The sequence below is a fragment of the Cottoperca gobio genome, chromosome 5 (assembly GCF_900634415.1).
Source record: "Cottoperca gobio chromosome 5, fCotGob3.1, whole genome shotgun sequence".
NCBI lineage: Eukaryota > Metazoa > Chordata > Actinopteri > Perciformes > Bovichtidae > Cottoperca > Cottoperca gobio.
Genome location: NC_041359.1, coordinates 7135528 through 7142507, shown reverse-complemented (window position 1 = coordinate 7142507; position 6980 = coordinate 7135528). Strand labels below are relative to the sequence as shown.

The window sequence follows — 6980 nt, the reverse complement described above, 5'->3', positions numbered from 1 at the left end:
CACTGTTCAGTTTCCTGTGGCCTCTCCTGCTACAGGAACAAAGACAGCAGCGACCTCTAGTGGGGAGATTTAATAACAGCTCAGTGCACACGAGCCCATATTCTCAAACGTATTCATGCAAAGAAGCAGCGAATAAATAAATTAACCAAGGAACCCATTGTCCAAAGAGGCTTACAGATGTGTTGACATGATATAGCAGGCCATGCATGGGAGTATACAATGAAGGCTGGATTATAATGGGAGAAGCCTGCATCAATGTTTTCACTCACTTGGATAACGGGTTGAGCTATCTGTTAAATATATGTTAAATATTACTCAAAAAAATGAAACCCTTATTCAATTGGTAGGAAATTGTCTTTGGAAGAGTCTGTGATGGTTTCAGCAAAGTTAAGTAACGTTACAATGTCTAAATGTTAAACGACAAAATAGACTTATTCGGTTTAGCGAGTCTCTCTGCGCCGAGTTAACTAGCTACATTGCAAAGTGACTCCTAAAGACAATGTGTACTTGAGACAAAATAAACTGGAAATAATGTTGCCTATTATTGGTACTTTATCAAATTGGGAAGCTCGACACGAGTCCAGATATCGCCAGTTAACGTCAACATTTGCATACCTGACTTGTAGTCGACCTAATTAGCTGGCGAGTTCGCTAAGTTAATTTTAACCATGAACTTCTGCACAAAACCCACTAAACTGGGATATATCAGCTCGGGACGTCGTGACACTTTCCCGGTACATTAACCAGGTGTTTCAACGATAAACCATTATTACTCTGGTGACACTGCACACAGAAACTGTCACCTGTGTCATGCTCCACTGTGAGTTAACGTGGTGTCCAGCCTGCAGACGATGACCGCTGAGCTCCTCAAGTGGCCGACTGGTAACGAGCCCTGCAGACCCCAAGATGGCGCCCTCGCTAGACTTTGACTGCTCAGGTGACATGTCAGACCTTGAATATCCATAAATCTTCCTTGGATTCAAGGCCGAGAATATCATAGGCCTCAATCTTATTTTTCTCAGCGCACAAGCTTTAAATCTGGTCACTTGCTTTGCTGTATTCTGATTAATTGATAGCCTATCATTATTTATGCCATTAAAACAACTATTAAGTTAACATGCAGAACGTTATGTTAATATTTTGCATAATCAAACTATTTATTATATGACATAGATCAGAATCTGATTATCTGGCTACTAAAAACAAAATACATCTTATACTTAAAGATCTAACTATCTGTGTTTGTTGCTGTGTTCTAGTTACTTGGTTGTATTAGTGTTATAGTTAAATAGACAATACAGCAGAGAAACCAGAGGAATTATATCCATCATTTTCCTTTAAATGCTTTCCTGCTCTTTATAAACAACTATTTAAATCCCACTACTAATAAGACAAGCAAAGTGTTTTACTGAACTTTATACTTGTAAACATTTTCAGACCCACCATATCATGGTCAACCTGGATTTTATATTAAAAACTCTATTGTCATCTTGTTTAACTTGTGTTATAGCTGATAATGGCTATGCAAGATGTTTTGGGCTTTATTGCATCTGCATAGTGTTAAGAAGTTGGGGGATGGTAATGGGTTTGGAGCAAAGGAAAGCATGCTGTTAGCTGTTTGCAGGTAAACTAATCTGAATACATTAATGATTATGGGGCCTATCTCTTGTCCTTTCAAACTGTTATCTCCTGTCTTTTCAAAGTAGAGAGGCTGAGTAGGGAGGGGGGAAGGGATAAAGTGTCTCACACTCATTGAGGGGGAGGTCAGTTTGCCATGTTTTGTGGGGGAAGGGGCACAAACAGAGGGCCACTGGGCCCCTCTTTGGGTCTCCGTGGAATGTAATTGAGGCTTGCTCACTCAGAAAGACATACAAACAGACCGAAAAAACAGGCAAAAAAGGCATGATCACGATGTGAGCCATAAAAAACATCTAACATTAGTAAACAATCCACCAAGATTTGGTTTAATGTACATGTAATCATGTTTTTCACTAATATTGTGAATAATCTATGGGTTACCATCTTCACTAGTTGTGTAACACTTGAGGGAGTACTCTATGTCTGCCAACAATAGCTTTGTCTGAGTAACTTGTGTGAATTGGTTGCATAAAATGTTGTGACTTTGGTAATTAACCTTCTCAGCAGCAATGCTTTAACCAAATAAACTGTGAATATTTCGTCCTGCATACACACCCTTTAATTTTATCACCTCAAAGTTTTAAACCGAGAGCCGAATTATGTTCAGGCAGGAAAGAGCAAGTAAGGAGATAATTACCTTCTCTTCTTTACTCCCTTCACCCCCCTCATCCTGCTGCTCTCCCTCCATCTTTGGCCCTCACGCTCCCCTCAGTAGTCCAAAACTAGTGTGCCTGAGAGATCAACATGGAGACAGTTTCTTCCATCCTCTGTGGCTACTCAAGGGCCAATGGTGGCTCCCCACACTCACTCCAATTAATATAGCTAACCCAGAATCTGTGCGGTATCACATGTTGGCATCTATGCGAGTGGCAGTCAATTTATAAGAGCAAGGTAAAGGCCAAATGTGATGCAGCGGATGGACTGTTCTGTTTAACAATACAGAGACTGTAAATCCTGATTACGAATTGATATTTGACAATTCCTGCTTTACACATACACCCTGTCAAATTGCCTTTTTACACCGTTCTGCCTTATTTCAAGTCAACTCTCTAACAACGTGTACATATTTCCCTTGATAAATTCCAAATGCCCACTTGTTTTCTGTTTAATATTTTAAAACAATCTTCAATTATTTACTTTTTGTGAAAAAATATTGTTGTAATTGTATGTAAAATGAATGACATTATAATGTAATACTCTAGGGGCATGATAAGTCATTTGCATAAAGCTGCTTTTCTGCCAGCCTATAAATAAGTTTTTTAATCTCCCCCTAATAATATCAGTGACTGCTGCTCATATCGCCTATGGGTATTGGTGTACGTGTAGTTTGTTTGCAGAACGTGTCAAACAGTTCGAGGCGGCTTGCAAAGGAAAGCAACTACATTACCCAGAAGTCCCGTCGCTCTGCTACAAGCTGGCTCCCTCCGCTCTGGGAGTGTTTCGCATTTAAACAAACACGGTCCTGCCGAAGATGGCGGAGAGTTTGTAGAGGCGTAAAAGAAACTGCTCTACTCAATGAAAGCGTCGAAGCCGGTGAGTTTTCTGCAATTAGTTGATGATTCGGTTAAACCCAAGTTTTGAACACGGACGGTAGTGTGTGTTTGAACGTGCACATTTGTCACAGAGACAGTTGGTGTTGCTCCGCTTCCGAGCAGGCTGTGGTTTTTAAGCTACCGTGATACAACGAGCCACCTTACCACTGTCTATTTGTTATGGGATATCTGTTGTAATAGTAATGGCTCCTAAACTATCAATAAGATGATCATTTACGCTAAGCCCGACATGTTGATGTGCCATTCTTGTCGGTTTTGGTGTTTCTTCCATGATCCGCTAGCTACTAAGTTTACGAGACACAGGCTCTCTGATTCGCCGGGGTGCAATAGCCTCACGTTAGCTGCTCATACTCCACACTGTGAGTGAACTCGTTCGTCTTTCACAACGTTAATGTGAACTTTGTGGAGCCACTGGGCTGTGTTCATTGTCCACAACTAAGCTGAATACCTTTTGAGCACTATTTTTCTTTTTTTCACTTGCAGTTTCGGTACAGACGGGGCTGCAGGAAGGGTCCACCGCTTAACGTTAGTTAGTAACACAGTGCTTACACAGTAGTTGTCTTCGGTGACTAAATGAAAATGCAATTGTTTATTGGGTCGTTTGTTACGGTTGTCTAGTTTCCACCTTGAATGTAGTGGAGGGTAAACACAACTTTAAAAACGATGTTTAGTTAGCATTTTGTTTGTGGAATAGTTTACTTAGTTTTCATTTGACACACACAATGCAACACCACGTAAAGAAATAGCAACACACTTAAGTTAAATGAAAGACGCACGCATGGTCTCTTTTCAGAAAATAAGTCACATTTTCTTTGAGCTTGATACAGTTCTGATGTTATCCAGCTGCAGGTCATGATTAACCACCTTATATTTTCACCGTCCTCCACTGCTGACAACCAAACTCCAAGTGACTGGCTCAGTGTGGCTGCTCTGGAGAACCCACAGCATCTGCTATTTATTTGCAAGGCTGTAGTGAGATTATGCATTGGTGATTGTAATGGTTGGTATAATGGCCCATCACAGAATGATAAATGTTTTTTTGTGCTGATAAATCATATTTAGGTGCTGTGTGTGTGTGTGTGTGAGAGAGAGAGAGAGAGTGTGTGTGAGAGAGAGTGTGTGTGAGAGAGACAGGCAGACTGACAGACAGAGATATATGTGTTTCAGTGCAGGGGAGGATGATCACTCACAGGGTTCAGGTAGAGTCCAGGTTTGCTTTCTCTGTGCTCGACAAGGTGTATGCTGAGCACTCAGTTTTTGAGGTGGTAAGAGGACATTCTTGGATAGTGTGCTCATGTGTAGTGAGACTATGAGGCGGTAGGTTAGTCATTCCACTGAAACGGTTGAGGTCTAGGTGTGTTGTCGCTTTCTTCGCCTGGGGCCATCCCTGCCAATACTTGCAGGTATTTACAGCGCAGAGCTCATTTCCCTGTGAGAGTTACTGAAATGTTGGTGTTTTTGTCATATAACTACACGGTCTAGCTACTAGGATGTTGCTTCCTGATGAATGTTCCTGCTTATATGATTTCATGCAGGCCGCTCATTAAATTAGCTGCAATATCTCAATAATGGGGGCATTTACATGGGATGCAGCTGCGAATTAACAAGTAAGAATGGTGCAGTCTTCAGCCGTCAGATGGGCTAACTTGTCTTTATTTTGAGTCTGATGGAATGCCATTACTCAATCCCACATTTGTGGTATTTTTGTAAGTGGTAGAATGACCACTGTGGGAACCTGTCCAATGAACTGCTTCTGCTCATATTCTTGGCAAATGGAGCCCCATGTCCCCCATTCTCTGTCCCTTTATCTACCACTTTCTTTCTCCCTCACACAGGGTGTCAGGCTGCGTTAACAATGAATCAATCTTTGGGGGGATTCTTTGACTGCAGATGGGCTGAAGAAGTGACTGGGATGCATGGCTTTTGCTCTTTGCTCTTTGTCTGCCGGCCCCTGTGCTCTCAATAATTCATTAACTTATCACTTTTTCTCATGGGACCGGGAGAAGTCTCTCTCTGGTGGCAGATTCTTACATCAGATTGCCTGATTGATAATCAAATGAGCATACATTTAGTGGCATATTTGGTTATTACTCATAGAGGTTACTTTTGACGTTTGAATATTTTCGCAAGTATTATATATGGGGATCTGTGTACAACTACTGTTAATAGATTTGGCTGTTTAGATTTATTCAGTGACATCTGTATCTCCCTGGTAAGGTTGGGGTAATGTTTGGATTTTTCAATTCTGATTCAGTGTATTGATTCCAGTTCATCTTTTAACGTCTATCTCCTGCCCACTGTATTGCAAATACTTTACGTATGCGTAATTAGTGTATCAGTATATGGAAGTCGGTACGCTGAATTAGAACTCAGGTTTGTTTCTGAATGAAGTTCTTATAAATTTGGATCCGTATTCAAAAGCCAATGTTTTTATATATTTTGAAACATTTAGCTTCATCACCCCCCTTTTTAACAGGCTTGGGTGAATATTTCTGCTATGTGGTTGCATTGGGTTGTAAATACTGGCTGGTATAGAAAAAAGGCAGAAAAATAAGTGGAGAACTTGCCACTTTCATGATAACTGTCTTTAATCTGTCTTTGTCAAGCTGCATTTTTGCGTCAGTGATGTCTGAATACATGGCATTCTTTTAGTGTTTTGTCAGTCAGGCGGAGATAATACGTTTCGTTACGAGTTACTGCCAATCGGTCATGTGGTATGTGTTCAATTAAAGATTAATGTGTGGGTGAACAGTGGCTCTGAGAGGACTCCTGATGATACACAGAGCTGAAAGGAAAGCCTGATTGTTTCTCCTAATTGAAATATGACTCCTTGGTCTTAGTATCTTTTTGTTAGGCAGCAGTACAGGTAGTGTAGGGTTAGTCAAGGAAAAATACCAGAGTTGCTGCCCCTGGATTGTCATTCAGGGAGAGAATACATCTTTACATTTTCCAGGATTTGTTTTTCATTAATGTTAATAGGATTTATCGGTTTCCAAGTCAAGTTAAGAGTATTCAACATTTATATAGGATTCTCCAAAGCTTTACACCATGAGATTTAGACTTGACTCTGCCTTGTCATCGGAGACTGTTTTACAACCAAGGTTTAAGTAAGTTTCCTGTGGTCAGTTCAAGCTGTGTAAAACATCCTGTTTAGTCTCCAAATCTCAAGGTCACTCATGCTGTGACAGTGAGCCGTCTTTGTGTTTGTCAGTGTGGTAGTAATCAACAGGTAGGTATTGCCTACCGCCTTAGAGCTAAATATAGAAAACTCTGCTCAACAAGACAGTCGTGTTTCCACTGCTAAAATATTTACAGCTACTTCGCCAAAACAAATGAGAGTGAGAATAAGAGCTGAGAGCTGCTGAAGCCAGATTGTTATTCACTAGTCAGAGGAAGCCAGACAGCCAGCCCACTGAGTCCAAAGTCAAGCGATGCAGTTTGCACTCTGGGTCTATTTGAAGTCACATCTCATTCATCCCAATAGTCCCTTCTTCTTCAACTCTGAGGTAATACCCAAGTGTTAGACTAGCTGAGCCATATGTGAGCCATGCACACCTCTAAAAGCCAAACAGGCAGCCTGAAGCAATCATTGCACCCAATTCCAGTTTATAACCAGCAAGGATTTGGAACAGTTGACTCTCTGTAGTCCTCGTTGATTGGACGAAGGCAAGAGTTTATTAGGGAAGGGGGTGCCAAGAGCTTTGTCCCCCCCCTCCCCTACTTGCCCTTCCTCTTTAACTTCAACTCCCCCTTTAACTTTCGCTCCCCCAGCTGAAGAATGCTTGTAAA

At 41.2% G+C, this 6980-nt stretch overlaps 1 protein-coding gene across 4 annotated transcripts in view; it reads left to right on the top strand.

Moving 5' to 3' along the window:
- Window positions 1-3075: 3075 nt before the first annotated feature.
- The window catches only part of LOC115008289 (nuclear receptor coactivator 3-like), a 37965-nt gene continuing 34060 nt past the window's right edge, over window positions 3076-6980 (top strand). For 3 of the 4 annotated variants that reach the window (XM_029431795.1, XM_029431790.1, XM_029431792.1), the window contains exon 1: window positions 3076-3171. The gene's annotated coding sequence lies outside the window, so the exon portion shown is untranslated. The remainder of the gene's footprint in view (window positions 3172-6980) is intronic. The other variant, XM_029431793.1, reaches the window with a different exon arrangement.